The sequence below is a fragment of the Leptopilina boulardi genome, unplaced genomic scaffold, assembly GCF_019393585.1.
Source record: "Leptopilina boulardi isolate dan_hultmark-lab unplaced genomic scaffold, ZJU_Lbou_2.1 LbouV2_126, whole genome shotgun sequence".
Classification (NCBI taxonomy): domain Eukaryota; kingdom Metazoa; phylum Arthropoda; class Insecta; order Hymenoptera; family Figitidae; genus Leptopilina; species Leptopilina boulardi.
In genome coordinates, this window is record NW_026137670.1 from 500,535 (window position 1) to 522,312 (window position 21,778).

At 33.7% G+C, this 21,778-nt stretch overlaps 1 protein-coding gene and 1 long non-coding RNA gene across 4 annotated transcripts in view; one reads left to right on the plus strand and one right to left on the minus strand.

Annotated features, from left to right (window-relative positions):
- The window catches only part of LOC127291172 (uncharacterized), a 177,041-nt gene that overhangs the window by 14,336 nt on the left and 140,927 nt on the right, over window positions 1-21,778 (plus strand). The window lies entirely within an intron of this gene.
- Window positions 7,577-12,649, minus strand: LOC127291157 (uncharacterized). 3 transcript variants are annotated; one of them, XR_007844552.1, is made up of 4 exons: window positions 12,580-12,649; window positions 10,156-10,460; window positions 8,626-8,777; window positions 7,577-7,706 (listed from the first exon to the last, which is right to left on the minus strand). It is a non-coding gene; the product is annotated as an uncharacterized LOC127291157 (long non-coding RNA). The 3 variants fall into 3 exon arrangements; XR_007844550.1 differs by lacking the exon at window positions 7,577-7,706 and adding an exon at window positions 7,714-7,859; XR_007844551.1 differs by lacking the exon at window positions 7,577-7,706 and adding an exon at window positions 7,867-8,318.

Below are 21,778 nucleotides of genomic sequence, written 5' to 3' on the forward strand. Positions count from 1 at the left end.
GTCGAGATGGAAATTGCATTTCGAGCAAATAAATTTTTTATCAATTCTCTTAACTGTTCGTCTAAGCGAAAAGATTGTCTCAAAGAAGAGAGAAATGTAAAGAGGTATATCAAGGCTTTCAAGCGTATAGATAGGATTTCACTTTTCTACACCCGCAGCCAATAAACGCAACGTGCGCACCTTTAGCTCAAATAGGTAAATGTGGAAGGAATTTTCATGTCCTCAGTGCCTTTATAGGATTGCCTTAGACGACCTAGGAAAAAAGGCCCCTTTTTATGATACGATACAGGAAGCTCGAGAGTCTCTCTCTCTCTCTCTTTCTCGACAATCATAATTCCCATGGAACGAGCGGTAAGCTTCTGCAAGCTCGTTCGGGAGCATTTCTTCTCGGTATTCTATACATTTCTCGAAAATGAGGCATTTCAATGTTGCTTATATTGGTTCACGCGAGTGAACGTTTCTCTCTCAACGAATGAGAGAGTGATTTCATGAGTCCTTCAACGGGGGAATTCCCATGGATTCCAAGAGAAAATCTCTATAACATGATCTTTACTCTGGTGTATAGACAAAGCAGAATAATACCATTGGCTCACTTCCCGCTATCCATATATATAACTTGCGAACGTTCATATAATGTAAGCCAAGTTTTCGTATGGCGCATAGTTTTTGATGTGTGTGTGTGTGTGTGTCTATATATATGTGAGCACGAAACACTCTGGTCTCTCTGCAGCAATTTTTGTTATGAGGATCATATGATATTCCAGTCAGATGCGCGGGTGAACAACGGGCATTGTCCTGCACGAGCTGAATGACAATTGACTGAATTCGAGCGCTGGGTAATTGCCAGCTTAGCGATCATTATAACGCGACGAGGTTATCCTCGAATCTCGGAGTAACTTCGAAAACCAACTCCTTCGATTTGCTTCGGATTATTATTGGAAATCGCAAATTGTAACATTTGCGTTATAAACGGATGGAGTTGTCGCGTGTACTTCATCACATTGAAATTCAAAGCTTGACAACTCACTTTATCATTACTCTCAGGTGAATGCGGGTCAATTTACATTTCAGTAGTCTTGGAATTATTACTTTAAAAAAAAATATTGAATCCTTTCTTCATCGTTTGTCAAAGCGAATTTCTCATATGTGATTTTGCTTATTTTAATCCATTTTGGTATTAAAATAAGCAAAATTGGATTAAAATAATAAGCGTTGCAGCTTATTTTAATGCCTTTTAATTTTCTGTGATTGGGACAATTAAGAGAAGAATGCCATTAAAAACATAGGTGCAGTAAAATTGAGATCAGTAAAGAAAATATTTGTTTTGTACCAATATAGCTTTGACACTGGCCATTGTACCAATTTGACAACAGAAATGTTATATAGTGACATTTTCATAGACGCTCAAGAATTATGAGGTAACATTTCTCTGAACATATTTCTATGAAGGCACCGCTCTATATAATGGTCGTTTATGTCTTAAATGTTACACTATGTGAAAAATGTTTTAATATTGTCAATTAAAACTCTTTTAAATAATTCAAACTCTTAAATAATTCATTCTTTTTAAAATATTTTCAATTCAAATTCTTTTTAATATATTGTCAATTAAATCTCTTTTAAATATTATCAATATAAGCTATAATCTTCCAGAAATTGTCAATGAAAAATATTTATATAAATTGAATTTGATCAGTTTGCAATTGTGAAGATTAATCATATTGCGAATATTTGTTTTTGAATTAATTTATAAAATCGATACTACTATTGCTGAGAGAATAATTAATTACGAGATTGGATATACGTTTAGTAGGCAGGAATGTTATAGCTAAAATGTCAATGAATTCGGATGACGGTGGAATACGGATCAAGTGACGATCAATCACGCCTGTTTTTAATTAATCCTCTCTCTAAGATTGATTTTTAGTTACGAAAATGTCCCTCGATTTATGAATATTCAAATTACGGAATTTAAAACAGCTTTCCGTGTTTCAATCTGCTACTTTGTAAAAAAATTCAAGAAAGTATGATTTCTTTAATTTGAATAAATTTTTTGAAGAATTTCTGTGTAAATATTGTGCATTGCCTTAATCAGTGTATACGTTACTGTTAAACCCACATCAGGATCAATGTATATATAGTGAAAAGGGAACGCGCTCATTATACAGAAGCCAGGACCATCGTATCGCTAATGACCATGGATGCACTCTCGTTGGTTCAGAGTAACATCAGCAGCAGAACGGTAGATACTCCGTCACTCCTCGACTTCTCAGAGAATCATTAATAACGGATACACCTCATGAGATGAGTGTCTTCTTCTTCTCGGGGGTTGCTGCGTATATATAGTAAATGTTGACTCAAGGATGGTACAAGATTATCCCGCGCGAGACGTGTACCACCACCATCATCTTTCCAACCACGATGACGCTAATGACGAAGGCATATGTCTAACAATTGACGCTAACTGGACCACTAGCATGGAAAGAGAGAATAAGGTGCCAAGCAGCAGATCACGATGTACCCGAGAGAAGCCATGGTAACAGAGAGAAGAAAAAGAGATGCATTTTCAAGCCGTGGAGATGATTTACCTCACAACTAACAATATATCCCTTCTTAAGGCGCTCTCTTGGATTTATTAGTTCTCTCTTTCTCGTTTGGGGGTGGCACCTTCAAGGCCCAAGGCATGAAACCGGCACCTCATTACCCGATAATTTACTACGCGAGTAATTAACTGGGCACACAAACAGTATATACTCTCTCTCTCTTTCCCTCTCGGTCCACGCAAAATACACCGGGGCCATATATCAGTATGAATCTGTCGTACTGATCTATTTACCCATTTATTTTCACGCAACACACATATACGTATATATATATACTCTCACTCTAAAGAGTCTCCTCGCCAGTGAAATAGTGGATGTTTATTACCTCTCGCAGTGTATAAGGATCCTGAGGTGTAGCCTCTTTTAATAGGATGATTAATCAATCCAACTTCAAACATTGATAAACACTGCTTTAATTGGCTAAGAAAAATATTTGCAAGTAACTTCAAAGAAATACTGTTGTTTCGCGCACAAAAAGAGATTAATAATAAAATATAATCACTTTTTTAATATTATATTCCTTCAAGTTGTAATTAAATATTCCAATTGCTATTAACATTTACTATTCTAAAAATGTTTTGCGAGGCTAATTAAAATTAGGTGTTTATTCAAAGCTCGACGTGTACATATGCTACCGAAGAAAAATGTTAATTAACTTCTTAGAAATTGAAGGAAGTTAGCGCAAAAATAGATTCATTCAACTTCTTCTAAAACATTAATCCAAGACACGTTCGATAGGGATATGATACGCATTTGACGATTTTGCGTGCTCATCATTTCTTTGTCATCTGATCAAGACCACCTGCATGCTAATTAGAATTCTCCGCATTTGATTTTTTTAACACTGTTCTTCCAAAGATTATTATTGAAAAATTAGATTTAAAAAAAAGAACGTTAAATAATAACCCATCTCACTTGTTTGAAGAAGAGTTAAAGGGTGAGGATGAGAGAAGATGTAAAAATAATAAAACAAGATTTGTAAGACTCTTGAAAAATTCAAAGTGCAATGCTTAGGTCGAGAGAAAAGGCGGTAGAGCTGATTAGAATGAGAATAGGCGTGGGTGTGGATGCATATATATATATATACGAGAAAGAAAGAAAGAAGAATAAGAAGAAGAAGAAGATGGAAAAGAGAAAAGAGAATGTGCTCGAAGAGATGAGAGATAGAAACGACCAAACTAAATAATAACCCCCCTCCTTTCAAGACACCCAACCCAACCGCGACAAGGACCACCCGGTGTAACACACGGAATAAGAAGTAGTGTGTAGTGCCAGCCATACGAACTCAGGTGAGGGCGAGGTGAGCATTTGAAATGGTAATTGCGAACCGAAACGACTCGATGTCTGATAAAACGATTTCGAATGGTCACCGTGTTTAATACTTGTCGATAACCACTTGTTATTAACTTTTTGGCATACACGATTTGCTGCACATAATATTTTTTTCCTTTTCACTCTTGCAAATTGTTTCTTAGTCAAAACATTAAAATTGATTTGTTTTGTTACCAAATATTTTCTATATAGCTAAAAATTCGAGCTCTTTTGTTATTATAGAAAATATATTTGTAAAATAAATGAACAGTAAACGAAAAATTGTAAATGAATCAGTTTCATAAATTCTTTACATGAGGATTCACAATCGAATGAACCAATGGATTCAGTCACCAATGGATTGCTCATTACAATGTTTTCTTTATGACGAAGCAAAAATTAATGTCTATTCAATAACTACCGTAACTGAATCAAAAATATTTGAAAATCTCCAAATATTTAGGTTAATAAAAATCATTTTTCAATATTGTGATCGTCAGAATGATTAAAACTACAAAAGTATGCTTTATATCTGAAAGAAAATTGTCAGAAGTAGTTTAAGAAATTGCAAAACGGATTTAATCGTGGCATACTATATATATATACTGTTCCGGCAAGGCCAGGTGTGCAAAAATCATCAGCAACATATAAGAACCGAGTGCATCAGTAACATCAGAAGCAGCAGCAAACTCGCTAACGACTCTGTGAAACAAGATGGAAGAAATACAGAGAAGAGAAAGGGAGGTGGTTTAAACTTACGGACCTAAATATCAATCAGTGAGTAAGAGAAAGAAAAAGAATAAAAGAGAAACGCAGAAGCAAGATGAAACATTCGGTGTGTTCTGTTTCTTCGCGGGTGTTTAATTAGCAGCTCGAGAACCCCAGACGCCATATACTCAGAACTCAATCAGATCCCTTCATAAGCGCGGTCAGAAACTCGTATGCATAATGCGCTGTCGCGAACTCTTTCTCTCTTCAGAGGAAACGTACCTCTACCTCTGCAATTAACCCTTTCGAGTATTTTATATGCTCTCTTATCAACTTCACTTTATCTCCGCGTATTATATAAAATTACAAATTTTTTTTTCTTTAATTTTCTTTACTGAAACATAATCTTCAAGATTCTATAAAGATAATAATTTTTTTAACCCCTAAACTTTTTTATATCAAAAATAAAAAATAACTTTGTTTTTTAATACAGGATATTAAATATTTAATACTAATGAAATACGGGCGTGGAATATATATATATATATATATATATCTTATAGGCTTTGAGTTCGAAGGCATATATCTCCCACTCGCACAAAAGACATGAATTAATTCTTTCATGGTCAAACTTGAAGCCGATCGATCGATCTCCTTGTATATACGTATGTACGTTTGATCGTCAAAGTGTGTTCGAATCTTGTTTGCATTAATTCAGGCTTTTAATTTAATATCCATTAATCATTTGTGTCAAAGCTGCATGACGTAAGAATGTATTCTACATTTAGCACGCGTTCAAAAGGCAAATGAAATCTTTTCGATAATTAAGAAGATCGATGTAAGATGCAGCAAGAGAAAAATGATTTCTGACAGGACTGTTTCGTTTAGTCATCCAACATATATATATGTGAATATAAATCTGATTCTCATACTCTCTAACAAAACTTGAGAAATTATATATATATATTGATTAGAAGATGCTGTGTAAAATATTGTCATCATGTTTCTTGTTAGGTAGGAAATTATCGAGTCATCATTTAATTGAAATTTTGAATTTTTTTTTCTTCAGTTTTCCTTATTCCTTGTATAGATTTTTTTGTGTTCACTTTTTTTTTTTCTCGAGAAAATTTCGCCTTCGACAAACATGTAAATGAGTGAAAAATTTCTTGGCACCTTCCTCGACTCAGACAACCGGATCAACGTCCCCAAAGATACGAAGAAGAGCGCGTTGCCTGAGGGTCCTTGAGATGGCTGGTAATTTATACGTTTATCTCATTCCGTCAATATTTAAAGAAGGCCCAGCGCCATCGAGAAGACCCTCGAGGCCTCACGAATTTACAAAGAATAAGAAATCTTCGATCCATTTTCCATATACATTCGCAATGAATATATGAATTGTCTTTCTTCAATAAATGTTAAATTTGTGTTAACGAATAGGCATAATTTAGAATTGTACATTCTATATTACATATAATGGACCACAGGCCGGTGTATCCATATTGAGCATCTGGAATATTTCTCTCTCTTTCTCTCTTTCTCTTTGGGAGAGGACACTCCCCTCCCTTGATAGTATTAGCAAACTATACATTACCATTACAAAGACTGCATCTGCAGTTTCGTTTACTTCGAAACAGTACTGGACACCAAACTATCTTACCACCCTATTTCCGCCTTTGTGAAACAGATACATACCTGCGCGCGCGCTATCGGTTTTACTGACTTTGGTCAGAAGTTAATCTCTGATCAAAACTAGGGATTATGTTAATCCGGCTTTGGGCAGGACATTTGTAAAGCTTGCAAACTGATTTTTACGATCGAATCGTGATAGGGAGAGTTTTATTAGAATTTTTATCGTTTTAATGAAAGGAGAATTAATAATTCTTTGGTGATGTCATTTTCAAGGTATAGGAGATTTAATTTTAGAATTTATTAAATATAATTTATATATATATATATATATGATAGGGGGAAAATTATTGTACTTTTCTATTGTTTCTTAAAGTGAGAATCATTTTTTTCCTATCGCAAAAATTACCATATACTTAATGGTATAACATCGTTCGACAAAATTCAACTTTTTTTTTGACCTACAAAAAAATCCAACATTTTCGGAAAGTAGGACCCAAAAAAAATACCAGTGTCTGGCTGTTTTGCTAGATCAAGTTGTTTGTGGTTTTTAGGGGTAAAAACAGCCCCTAAATAAAAAGTGACAAGATATCTTTTAAACAAGTTGTAAATTCAGATGTTCATTACATGAACATTTTGCTTCCTCTTTACGATCAGCAAAAAAATTTGCTTCCTCGTGGAGAAAGCAAAATTTTATTGACAAAATGTGAATTTTTGATTTTTTAACTTTCATTAATTCTTTAAATTTACTTCAAATGTATACTTTATATATATCGGTCGATTCATTTTGACGTAAAGAATACGATTTTATTATATATAACCTTAAATTTTTCTATTTAAAAATTTTTCGATTAAAAAAAAATTTTAGAAAAAAGACGATAAAATTTTTTTTTTGGGGTATTTTTCAAAATCCTTTGGTCAGATTTGAGATATTAATATGATAAATGAGCCTACCAAATTTTATCTAAATCCATTAGAACCTGTTAAAGTTATCTTCTAAACAAAAAAGGGATCCACACACATACACACACACATACAAACATCCGGACAATTGATCAGGATCTCATATAAAATGTTTTTATAAAGAAAAAAATTTGTTTTCGCCACTTTGAAAAGTTTTATAAATGAAAGGACTAAAAAGCTTTCTCCACGAGGAAGCAAAAAATTCAATTTTTCTTAGGCAGACGATTTTATTGCATATTCTTGCACAAAATACACCGAAAAGTGTAGAAAAAAATTGACACCCAGATCCGAGTAGAGGAACACCATTTTTATGACCAAAAACGCATCCAAAAACATAAAAAACTTACCAAAAAAATTCGATTTTTCTTAGGCAGACGATTTTATTGCATATTCTTGCACAAAATACACCGAAAAGTGTAGAAAAAAATTGACACCCAGATCCGAGTAGAGGAAGACCATTTTTATGACCAAAAACGCATCCAAAAACATAAAAAACTTACCAAAAAAATTCAATTTTTCTTAGGCAGACGATTTTATTGCATATTCTTGCACAAAATACACCGAAAAGTGTAGAAAAAAATTGACACCCAGATCCGAGTAGAGGAAGACCCTTTTTATGACCAAAAACGCATCCAAAAACATAAAAAACTTACCAAAAAAATTCAATTTTTCTTAGGCAGACGATTTTATTGCATATTCTTGCACAAAATACACCGAAAAGTGTAGAAAAAAATTGACACCCAGATCCGAGTAGAGGAAGACCCTTTTTATGACCAAAAACGCATCCAAAAGCATGAAAAACTTACCAAAAAAATTCAATTTTTCTTAGGCAGACGATTTTATTGCATATTCTTTCACAAAATACACCGAAAAGTGTAGAAAAAAATTGACACCCAGATCCGAGTAGAGGAAGACCATTTTTATGACCAAAAACGCATCCAAAAGCATGAAAAACTTACCAAAAAAATTCAATTTTTCTTAGGCAGACGATTTTATTGCATATTCTTGCACAAAATACACCGAAAAGTGTAGAAAAAAATTGACACCCAGATCCGAGTAGAGGAAGACCATTTTTATGACCAAAAACGCATCCAAAAACATGAAAAACTTACCAAAAAAATTCAATTTTTCTTAGGCAGACGATTTTATTGCATATTCTTGCACAAAATACACCGAAAAGTGTAGAAAAAAATTGACACCCAGATCCGAGTAGAGGAAGACCCTTTTTATCACCAAAAACGCATCGAAAAACATAAAAAACTTACCAAAAAAATTCAATTTTTCTTAGGCAGACGATTTTATTGCATATTCTTGCACAAAATACACCGAAAAGTGTAGAAAAAAATTGACACCCAGATCCGAGAAGAGGAAGACCCTTTTTATGACCAAAAACGCATCTAAAAGCATGAAAAACTTAACAAAAAAATTCAATTTTTCTTAGGCAGACGATTTTATTGCATATTCTTGCACAAAATACACCGAAAAGTGTAGAAAAAAATTGACACCCAGATCCGAGTAGAGGAAGACCCTTTTTATCACCAAAAACGCATCCAAAAACATAAAAAACTTACCAAAAAAATTCAATTTTTCTTAGGCAGACGATTTTATTGCATATTCTTGCACAAAATACACCGAAAAGTGTAGAAAAAAATTGACACCCAGATCCGAGTAGAGGAAGACCATTTTTATGACCAAAAACGCATCCAAAAACATGAAAAACTTACCAAAAAAATTCAATTTTTCTTAGGCAGACGATTTTATTGCATATTCTTGCACAAAATACACCGAAAAGTGTAGAAAAAAATTGACACCCAGATCCGAGTAGAGGAAGACCCTTTTTATGACCAAAAACGCATCCAAAAGCATGAAAAACTTACCAAAAAAATTCAATTTTTCTTAGGCAGACGATTTTATTGCATATTCTTGCACAAAATACACCAAAAAGTGTAGAAAAAAATTGACACCCAGATCCGAGAAGAGGAAGACCCTTTTTATGACCAAAAACGCATCTAAAAGCATGAAAAACTTACCAAAAAAATTCAATTTTTCTTAGGCAGACGATTTTATTGCATATTCTTGCACAAAATACACCATAATGTGTAGAAAAAAATTGACACCCAGATCCGAGTAGAGGAAGACCATTTTTATGACCAAAAACGCATCCAAAAGCATGAAAAACTTACCAAAAAAATTCAATTTTTCTTAGGCAGACGATTTTATTGCATATTCTTGCACAAAATACACCGAAAAGTGTAGAAAAAAATTGACACCCAGATCCGAGTAGAGGAAGACCCTTTTTATCACCAAAAACGCATCCAAAAACATAAAAAACTTACCAAAAAAATTCAATTTTTCTTAGGCAGACGATTTTATTGCATATTCTTTCACAAAATACACCGAAAAGTGTAGAAAAAAATTGACACCCAGATCCGAGTAGAGGAAGACCATTTTTATGACCAAAAACGCATCCAAAAGCATGAAAAACTTACCAAAAAAATTCAATTTTTCTTAGGCAGACGATTTTATTGCATATTCTTGCACAAAATACACCGAAAAGTGTAGAAAAAAATTGACACCCAGATCCGAGTAGAGGAAGACCATTTTTATGACCAAAAACGCATCCAAAAACATGAAAAACTTACCAAAAAAATTCAATTTTTCTTAGGCAGACGATTTTATTGCATATTCTTGCACAAAATACACCGAAAAGTGTAGAAAAAAATTGACACCCAGATCCGAGTAGAGGAAGACCCTTTTTATCACCAAAAACGCATCGAAAAACATAAAAAACTTACCAAAAAAATTCAATTTTTCTTAGGCAGACGATTTTATTGCATATTCTTGCACAAAATACACCGAAAAGTGTAGAAAAAAATTGACACCCAGATCCGAGAAGAGGAAGACCCTTTTTATGACCAAAAACGCATCTAAAAGCATGAAAAACTTAACAAAAAAATTCAATTTTTCTTAGGCAGACGATTTTATTGCATATTCTTGCACAAAATACACCGAAAAGTGTAGAAAAAAATTGACACCCAGATCCGAGTAGAGGAAGACCCTTTTTATCACCAAAAACGCATCCAAAAACATAAAAAACTTACCAAAAAAATTCAATTTTTCTTAGGCAGACGATTTTATTGCATATTCTTGCACAAAATACACCGAAAAGTGTAGAAAAAAATTGACACCCAGATCCGAGTAGAGGAAGACCATTTTTATGACCAAAAACGCATCCAAAAACATGAAAAACTTACCAAAAAAATTCAATTTTTCTTAGGCAGACGATTTTATTGCATATTCTTGCACAAAATACACCGAAAAGTGTAGAAAAAAATTGACACCCAGATCCGAGTAGAGGAAGACCCTTTTTATGACCAAAAACGCATCCAAAAGCATGAAAAACTTACCAAAAAAATTCAATTTTTCTTAGGCAGACGATTTTATTGCATATTCTTGCACAAAATACACCAAAAAGTGTAGAAAAAAATTGACACCCAGATCCGAGAAGAGGAAGACCCTTTTTATGACCAAAAACGCATCTAAAAGCATGAAAAACTTACCAAAAAAATTCAATTTTTCTTAGGCAGACGATTTTATTGCATATTCTTGCACAAAATACACCATAATGTGTAGAAAAAAATTGACACCCAGATCCGAGTAGAGGAAGACCATTTTTATGACCAAAAACGCATCCAAAAGCATGAAAAACTTACCAAAAAAATTCAATTTTTCTTAGGCAGACGATTTTATTGCATATTCTTGCACAAAATACACCGAAAAGTGTAGAAAAAAATTGACACCCAGATCCGAGTAGAGGAAGACCCTTTTTATCACCAAAAACGCATCCAAAAACATAAAAAACTTACCAAAAAAATTCAATTTTTCTTAGGCAGACGATTTTATTGCATATTCTTGCACAAAATACACCATAATGTGTAGAAAAAAATTGACACCCAGATCCGAGTAGAGGAAGACCATTTTTATGAACAAAAACGCATCCAAAAACATAAAAAACTGACCAAAAAAATTCAATTTTTCTTAGGCAGACGATTTTATTGCATATTCTAGCACAAAATACACCGAAAAGTGTAGAAAAAAATTGACACCCAGATCCGAGTAGAGGAAGACCATTTTTATGACCAAAAACATAAAAAACCTTCAAAAAAAATTCAATTTTTCTTAGGCAGACGATTTTATTGCATATTCTTGCACAAAATACACCGAAAAGTGTAGAAAAAAATTGACACCCAGATCCGAGTAGAGGAAGACCCTTTTTATCACCAAAAACGCATCCAAAAACATAAAAAACTTACCAAAAAAATTCAATTTTTCTTAGGCAGACGATTTTATTGCATATTCTAGCACAAAATACACCGAAAAGTGTAGAAAAAAATTGACACCCAGATCCGAGTAGAGGAAGACCATTTTTATGACCAAAAACGCATCCAAAAACATAAAAAACCTTCAAAAAAAATTCAATTTTTCTTAGGCAGACGATTTTATTGCATATTCTTTCACAAAATACACCGAAAAGTGTAGAAAAAAATTGACACCCAGATCCGAGTAGAGGAAGACCCTTTTTATGACCAAAAACGCATCCAAAAGCATGAAAAACTTACCAAAAAAATTCAATTTTTCTTAGGCAGACGATTTTATTGCATATTCTTGCACAAAATACACCGAAAAGTGTAGAAAAAAATTGACACCCAGATCCGAGTAGAGGAAGACCCTTTTTATCACCAAAAACGCATCCAAAAACATAAAAAACTTACCAAAAAAATTCAATTTTTCTTAGGCAGACGATTTTATTGCATATTCTTGCACAAAATACACCATAATGTGTAGAAAAAAATTGACACCCAGATCCGAGTAGAGGAAGACCATTTTTATGAACAAAAACGCATCCAAAAACATAAAAAACTGACCAAAAAAATTCAATTTTTCTTAGGCAGACGATTTTATTGCATATTCTAGCACAAAATACACCGAAAAGTGTAGAAAAAAATTGACACCCAGATCCGAGTAGAGGAAGACCATTTTTATGACCAAAAACATAAAAAACCTTCAAAAAAAATTCAATTTTTCTTAGGCAGACGATTTTATTGCATATTCTTGCACAAAATACACCGAAAAGTGTAGAAAAAAATTGACACCCAGATCCGAGTAGAGGAAGACCCTTTTTATCACCAAAAACGCATCCAAAAACATAAAAAACTGACCAAAAAAATTCAATTTTTCTTAGGCAGACGATTTTATTGCATATTCTTGCACAAAATACACCGAAAAGTGTAGAAAAAAATTGACACCCAGATCCGAGTAGAGGAAGACCATTTTTATGACCAAAAACGCATTCAAAAACATAAAAAACTTAACAAAAAAATTCAATTTTTCTTAGGCAGACGATTTTATTGCATATTCTTGCACAAAATACACCGAAAAGTGTAGAATTTATATTTTTACTTTGCCGTTTTTTACATAGGTTGAATTAGGTTAAATAAATATTTTGCTTAATACAAATTTGGTTAATTAAAAATTCTATTAAACGAAAATTCTTGTAAAAGAAAACTGTGCTAAATAAAAATTCAATTATACAGAAATTTAAATACAAATAATCTGTTAAATAAAAATTATGGTGAAAAAATTTGCTAAATAAAAATATTCATTTAAAGAATTATTCGATTGAATCGAAATTCGAAATCGAAATAAAAACTTAAGAAAATTTAAATAAATTAAATTAATGTTAAATGAAAATTCGCAAAGAATTAAAAATTGTATTAATTATTTACAGAAATAATTTTACACAATGTTGTACAAAAAAGTATAGTTTTTTTTTCCATTATTTTGATTTTCTATACTTAAAAGTTATTACATTATAATTAAAAAATTATTTCCGAAAGGACACTGTTAATAATAATGGTGTGTGTAGTACGAAAGTCCCTCTTGGTATAATTATTTTACTAGAATTTTTAAGATTGTATACAAAATCTCAGAGACTTATCATCTTGAAGCAAAACCCTGTAATAAAAAAAGAGTATAATTATGGAAGGTGCATGTGAGGCTCATTCTCTCTCTCTCTTTTTCTTTCTTATATAGTGGTATAGGGAAAACAATGCTCCGAATAGAAGGATATATGGTGTGAGTGTGTATAACGCTTTTGCGGTAATTATCTATAAACACAGTAATTAATGCTTGCGCTCGGACCCATTTGGGGGTGTATAAGAACGTTTTTGAACTCACCCCCTCTCTCTCCCTCTCTCTTTTTCTCGGCCCTCGGTTATTATGGCGATTACTGCGAAAGTCGTAATTACAAAAGAGAGAAAGAGAGAGAGAGCGTTTTTCGCTTCAAAAGAGTGGGCTCTCATGCGGTGTGGTGTGTTATAGTTACATTCTGTGCTCGATAAGCGAGTCTCTCTCACATACATATACACACATACAAATAAAACTTTGAACATTGAAGAAAATGAGCCGTGCTGCACGTACTACCTGAATCAAATTATATGTACCTCTGATTATTACTTGCCCACAGAAGATAATGAGATTATGTTTTTCTAGTTGTACATAAGGAGGTCGTGGAGCTCAATTTTTTTTTCAAGTTTTTCGTTTATTCTTTTTTTTACACAATATATTATATACGTAATGGATTTGTAATTTAATAATTAGATAATTAATTAATTAATTTGTGGGAAAATTTTTCCTCTTTTTTATTTTGAGATTCTTTTTACTTAACTAAATAGAGATAAATACATACAAGTTTTTTTAAAAAGAAATAATACATCTTCATTCGAACAATGAGAGAGAGGGAGAGAGATTGTGGAGTATAATTCGATAGAGCTGGTATATCAATTGAATTGGTTTAGTCAGCGAACAAAATCCTTTTTTGGAGGGTAAGGGTTTGAGCGTGTATGTAACGTCAAAACAAAAAAAATAAAAAAAAAATAGGTGACACTATATGGTTGTTTAGTTGCTTGGGGGTAAATAGCTGATCAGAAATAAGAGAGAGAGATCGACAGTTGGCGGTAATCGGGTCGCTGTCAGGGGTTCTGGTTGTGTCGATAAAGCACCCGCGTATAATTAGCGTAATAAGTAGTTTTTTCTTTTTTTAAAGGCGTAGCCTCTTGGTAGAGTATATAGCTTGAAAACAAAGCGCGATGGCTGAAGGCAGCTAATTTCATTTCGTCCGGTGGACAAAAGGGGCTGCCAACAGAGACTGAAAGAACTTTTGCGCACATCCTCCCTCGACCATTCACTCACTCTCTTTTCACAAGTCTTGGTTTTTTGGGGGCACCCTTTGGGCCTGTTTTTTTTTTTTTTTCTCCTAACCTCTGTTTCAGCCGCCCCTTTATATATATAAGCCGACAAAGAGTATATCAGAACAGAGCGCGCGCGCGCAGCGAGAAAACGATTTAATTACGATCTTTAGCGATAATTAGTGCGAGGGGCGGTTCTTGCGGATCCTGTCGACAGGAAGAGTTTCTTTTTTTTATGGTTTCGCGCTCACCGGGAATAGGAATGTTTTTTTTTTTGTTTATTGTTGTTATTTATTAATGAAAGATGTAATTAGGGGGCAATCAGTCTGTTTCACCTTGCTTAAAAGACAGGGTAATGAATACTGTCACGAATGGCATTTTGTTTCGAGTACAATTAACGAACCGAGGTCTCTTGAATCAATATAGAGACAAATTAGTGTTAACTTCTAAACAAGCAAATTTAGCCGCGTTTATAATGTATGTAAATAAATTATGATCAGTAAGGTTAATTATTTTAGACACGTGATATTATATTAAGATTAATTTATATTTTTCATATATGTTTTTTCCAAATTGATTTTTAGAGAGTACACATAAAGTTTCAATTTTCGTGCTAATCATTCCGTATAGGTCAGTTAACCTCGATGCAAATCAGTTTCTTTGACTCTTTACAAGTGGCAGTAAAGAAAGTTTAACTCATCAAAATGGCTGACTCGAGAGTTAAGAATTGCAGATCCAGGATCCATGCCTAAAGGTTGCTTCGAGCAAATATTTTCAACGGTGGTTTTTTTTCCCCCCTCGGTGATCGATTGTATATATGAAACGATATAGGCATGGTATTTGGATAAATTTACGAGACGCGTGTATAGGATAAACCTAGTAACGATCGTCCCTTTTTCTTGAAAGTCATCTCTCTCTTTCCTTCTCGTTTTAGATATTACACACGCGCGAGCAAGAAAAGGCAAGGCACTTCCCTTTTGCCAGTGGGAGAGATGCAAATTGCATAACGAGACACTACATTGCATGTCGCGGCAAACTTGCATTCGGATTATTGGTATCAGATGGCTATACGAGGAGACTGTCATAATGCGGACGACGAGCCCCCATCAGCATGCACGCCGGATCTTGTTATATTAATGCCACGCCGTTCTAACTGATGGCTGCTTGCTCTTCTATATAACACAAATTAGCATGCCTCCCAATCCATCGATTTTATATATATATATATATATAAACTTATAATATCAGATATCTCGAAAATGCTGACTAGTAGACCTTACATACAAATCTGTATATCTACAAGAACCCTAAAGCCATTTCTATATCTTGTGAGGAAAATAATTCCTCTTAGCTCACACGTTTTTGTTTCTGGAATTTACTTTGTCCTTCAGTTTCCGTGTAGAAATTGTCCTATCAGGGCCCTAGTGGGGAATGAAACGCTGATCAGGGCCAAACCAGGGCGACCAGAAAATGGGGATTTCCTAATTAGGGCCACATGAGACGCGGCGTTTCATTTCCTAATCCCGCGTGTAGAAATTGCCCTATCAGGGCCCTAGTAGGGAATGAAACGCTGATCAGGGCGACCAGAAAAGGATGGATTTCCTAATTAGGGCCACATTAGGCGCGGCGTTTTATTTCCTAATCTCGTGTAGAAACTGCCCTATCAGGGCCCTAGTGAGGAATGAGACGCTGATCAGGGCCAAATCAGGGCGACCAGAAAATGGGGATTTCCTAATTAGGGCCACATGAGACGCGGCGTTTCATTTCCTAATCCCGCGTGTAGAAATTGCCCTATCAGGGCCCTAGTAGGGAATGAAACGCTGATCAGGGCGACCAGAAAAGGATGGATTTCCTAATTAGGGCCACATTAGGCGCGGCGTTTTATTTCCTAATCTCGTGTAGAAACTGCCCTATCAGGGCCCTAGTGAGGAATGAGACGCTGATCAGGGCCAAATCAGGGCGACCAGAAAATGGGGATTTCCTAATTAGGGCCACATGAGGCGCGGCGTTTCATTTCCTAATCCCGCGAATAGAAATTACCCTACCAGGGCCCTAGTAGGGAATGAGACGCCACACCTTATCAGGGCCAAATCAGGGCGACCAGAAAATGGGGATTTTCTAATAAGGGCCACATTAGGCGCGGCGTTTCATTTCCTAATCCCGCGTATAGAAATTGCCCTACCAGGGCCCTAGTAGGGAATGAGACGCCACACCTTATCAGGGCCAAATCAGGGCGACCAGAAAATGGGGATTTCCTAATAAGGGCCACATTAGGCGCTGCGTTTCATTTCCTAATCCCGTGTAGAAATTGCCCTATCAGGGCCGTAGTGAGGAATGAAACGCTGATCAGGGCCAAATCAGGGCGACCAGAAAATGGGGATTTCCTTATCAGGGCCACATCAGGCGCGGCGTTTCATATTCTCTAATCCCGTGTATAAATTGCCTTACCAGGGCCCTAGTAGGGAATGAGACGCCACACCTGATCAGAGCCAAATCAGGGCGACCAGAAAATAGGGATTTCCTTCTCAGGGCCACATCAGGCGCGGCGTTTCATTCTCTAATAGGGCAGCCTAATTCGGCCCCGATCTGGGCCCTGGTAAAATTTCTGCACGGGATAAGGCAGCCCCGATCTGGGCCCTAGCAAAATTTCTACACAGGTCTAGTTTTTTTTTATTAGATTAAAAGAAATTAAAATTCCAAGTAAAGTGGCTGGAATATTTAATAAAAACAAAGTTATTTACAGAAAAAAACATTATTTAATATAAAAAAAAGGTTAATTATATGAAAAGATTAATTATACAGTATAACGTTTATTGTAATTATAAGAGTTTTGTTTATTTCTTCATGGATTGCTGCTGGCAATGGTAGTTAGAAGATTTCAGTCTTTAGAAGCTTTTATATATCCATCCGCTATCGGCATTTTGCATCGTTTCACCGTTATATACGTATCGAATTCATGTTTGACGAACCCTCAAACGTTTGATTTCTATTCCCATTCTGACGTAATAAATATGTAGACTGTATGTTTTCTGCTCGGGGGAAGTTTCACTCTCTCAACGCACCCTGAGAAATATAATATTTACAAATTCTTCTTCTTCTTCTTCTTCTTTCTTCATATATATATATATATATATATATAGAAAAAAAAATATTGCGTGTTGTTAATGAGCCGGCACCGTTCTACGTTATTAAATGTAACAAGTCGATTTCCTTGATATGTTTTTGAGTAATAATTTCAAATTTGTATGACGTGTGTTTCAATTGTTGAAATAAAACGGTATGATGCGTGATATGTATATTTTTTTTTAGATATTGATTTAAAAATTTATTTACGACTTGTAAATTATTGTCATTAATGGAATAGTTACTTTTGGAAAATTGTGAAAAATCGAAAAAAATTTTTCTCTCTTTTTTCTGTATTCGATGTATTAATTTTATAATCTTGTTGAATTTTGCTATATATCTGCGAAAATGTGGAATGCAAAGAACCAATTTCTGGTTTTGTTCACTCGGCTCAATTGCATGTCGTCGTTCACTTTACACCCCTGATATACGGCAGCGCTGTGTAATTTCATGCATCCCAAGAATTCAGGCATTGCCACGTGGATAACGATCGAGATTCGACGGATAACTTCAAGAGTGAGGTTATATTTATCCCGATAAAATGTAACAAACCCTTCTTCTTTTACTCATTCTTTTTTTTTTGTTCATTTTACTTTGTAAATCACTTTTGTAGGTATGACTGTAATTCATGAAGCTTTCCAAGAATTACTAGACTGTGAAGCTCGTAAAACTATTCACAGAGGGGTTATTACTCCACTCATTTCAAATGTTTAAAATGTGGGTAATAGCATTTTGTTGAGTCTCCTTTTTTTTATAATAGAAATGTACTTTCTTAATTTTTTCCGTTTTAACAAATAGAAAAAAAGAGGTGAGAAATATGACAATTGGAAATTAGCAAAAAAAAATTAATTTGGTAGAGGATAAGTAGTTATTTTTCTTGAGAGAAAAAGAAATTCGATATATTTTTGTTGGGTGGGGGAGGGTATACCAAATCGTTGGGAAATAATTTGACTAAAGTGACGTAAGGCACGTAGTAAATAGTCTAACGAACAAGTATATATAGGAGTACGGTGACTCGATGATAGGCAAGTTCAGTAATGGAGGGTCGTTCAAATTCAAATCACCGTTGAATGTTGAGAGGGATGAGCGCTCGCGGGTACAAAATAAAGGTTAAAAAAAAAAGAAGAAGCAAAGAGTTTCGAAGACGTCTAATCATTTTGCCAGGGCTTTACACGCTTTTTAAACTGGTAAAGTATTTCACAAAATTATATGACTGAACTCACGACCTCCACATTCACCATACTATAACCTCTCCCCCTTTTACACAGTTCATCTCGTTTATTTTTTTCCAATAAAACTTTTTTTTTACTTTTTATTTCCTATATTTTCAATAATTTAATAAAATAAATATATATTTTTTATATTTATTTAAATATTATAATAAGAAAAGAAATATATAGATTTTGAGAAAAAATTATTAGAGTTTTATAATCACTAAACGTGATCTTGAAAATGAGTTAATACCAAATCTCAGAAGACAAATGTAGGAAAATAGCCTTATTAACTGGCCCTATATATTAGAGAGGGTACGTATCTAATTAAGAAAATGCCGCGGTCAGCGAAAACTTTGCTAATAACTTAGGAAGAGGCACTGGCTTGGTTGGTTGAAGTAGAGAAGAAGAGGGGGGGTCGAAAGCTGCGTTCCTGAAGTTTCTTAACTCGTAAGCTTTCCAAAGCTTATAGCACGTATATATAGAGAGAGAGAAAGAGAGACAAAATGTGAGAAAGTGAGAGACGACACACTTGAGGATAAAAATGTTAGAGAGCAACGAAATGAAGGGAGTTGTTTCTCGAGACGTCGAATGAGTTTTTTTTTCGTCGATTAGATTAGACTCCAAAGATGAACCAGCTGTCCACTGGAATATGCCAAAAAGAATCTACCTAAGTGGATGAGAAAAATCAGTTAACAAGATTTTTGCCATCCGTTTTGTACTTTTTTTTTAAAAAAAAAAAGAAAATCTTAGATGGAGCAAATTTATAGTTTCTTAGATTTTTTTTCTTTTTAGAATACGTTACAAAATATAAATGTCAAATTTACATCTGCGGGAATATTTAATTTAGCCGAATTATTATTTAACCGAATTGACATTTAACTAAACTTTAATTTAGCTAAATTATTAACTGAAATTGTAAATAGTTGAATTTGATGTGATTTTGATTTCTATTTAAACAGTTATTTAACCAAATTTGCGTTCAACAGAATAATTATTTAGCCGAATTAATAATTAACTTACATTTAGCCAAATTACTACTCTCTAAATCTGAATTAGTAAAAAAGTTTACTAATTTGAATTAGTGACTCACTTTTTGCTTCTCAATTAGTAAAATTTTACTAATTATTAGTAACTTTTACTATCAATTAGTAAAATTTAACTAATTCTAAAGCAAAAAGTGAGTCACTAATTTAAATTAGTAAACATTTTTACTAATTCAGATTTAGAGAGTAATTAACTAAAATGCTAAATAGCTAAATAAAATCTGAATCAAATATTATATTGGTTAAATAAAAATTCGGCTAAATTTTTCTTATTTCTGTCAAATAGAAATTGTAAAATTAGTGATTGGGGAATATTCATAAGCGCTAGAAAATTTTTTTTTTTTTTTGTAATAGATATGAACAAAAGATGAACAGAAAATTCCAGAAGGAGAATAAGAACTAAATTTATTCTCCCCAATGGTAAAGTCGAGTTATTTCGATCGAGTTCATTGCGAGTCGTCGCAATATCGACAGGGTAGGCACGGCGATCGATGATAATAATAATAATGGGAAATGATCGCGACCACAGAAGCACGTGATCCAATGACTATAGCGAAGGAGACGATGCCTCATTATTTCGATTTCCAAGCAACTAGCCAACGACCTCTCCTCGAAATACGGATGCTTCCTCTCCTCTCCTCTCTCTCTATCTTCTTTTATTCCTTATAACTCGTCTCTTCTTTTTTCAGTATTATTATTATTTTTATTATTATTATTATTCTTCTTTATATTCTTTTATTCTTCGTGCGAACCAATCATCGTTTTCCTCATTGTAAAATGCCTGATGTGCAACACCAACCTCGGACATCCGCGACTCCTATTCGAACATTTTATAATTGTGAGTTGTGCACCGTAAATTTTTTCAAAATTTACACCTGGTCCATAGATATTTTTCGCTATTTTTTATGTTAAGAAAGGAATAAAAAATGATGATCGAAAAAACAAAAAAATTATCACCACTTGAGAGGAAATTGTTATTTTGACACTTGATGAAATGAACTGCGAGGACATCAGACGTGTCCTTTCAAAAAGAAACTGAAAATTGTAGTCTGATGAAGGGAATTTCTTTTCTGTTACATGGAATTTTCTCTCGGATGAAGATTAAATGACATTTTTCTCATAGAATAATATTTCAAAAAAAAATTTTAATTATCATTATATTAAAATTACTATTGTTATTGCTATATTATTTATTTAGTTTTTGATATATAAAAAAACCACAAATTTTTCAACCTTGAAGGTATAATATAATAATCTATATGTATATACACAAAGTATTCATAAAAAGAAATATGCGCGTTTCACGGTCGGTCTGCCACTTCCCGCCTTTTTTATTCGCACCGATATACATGAAAAATGACACTGTTGACAATTTTTTTTTCTTCTTTTTATATGATCCTTGAAAGGATATATATATATATATATATACCTGTATACAATTGACAAAAATCACCGTTAGTTTCCTGTATTCTTTATAATTTTGTCTTAATTAATTTTTTTTCCAAAATACGAAAAAAAAAAATTACATTTTGTCCTTTCAGAAAGTGAATTTACACCTTTTTGCCAAACAATACACCAAAAAAAATCCTCTTGTTTCAAGAGGATTCCTCTTATTTCAATGCATATTTTCCTCTAGTATATGCTGCAAAAGGATGTCCTCTAGGTTTAAGTGGATTGCCCTCTATGTAAAATTATTTCTCTTAATTTAGGAGGATATTCTTATTTTAAGAGGAAAATATCATCTTAAAAAGAACTCTGAAATAATAAAAATGCAATCATACACGGAGAAAAAGAAAAAGTAATTATTACTATACTTTCAGAGTAAAACTGGACCAACTCGAAATTTCTGCGCATCTCTGGCAATTTTTACTCCAAAAATAGTAAAATTTATTATTTCTGTAGTAAATTATACTGTTTCCGTAGTAAGTTTTACTATTTCT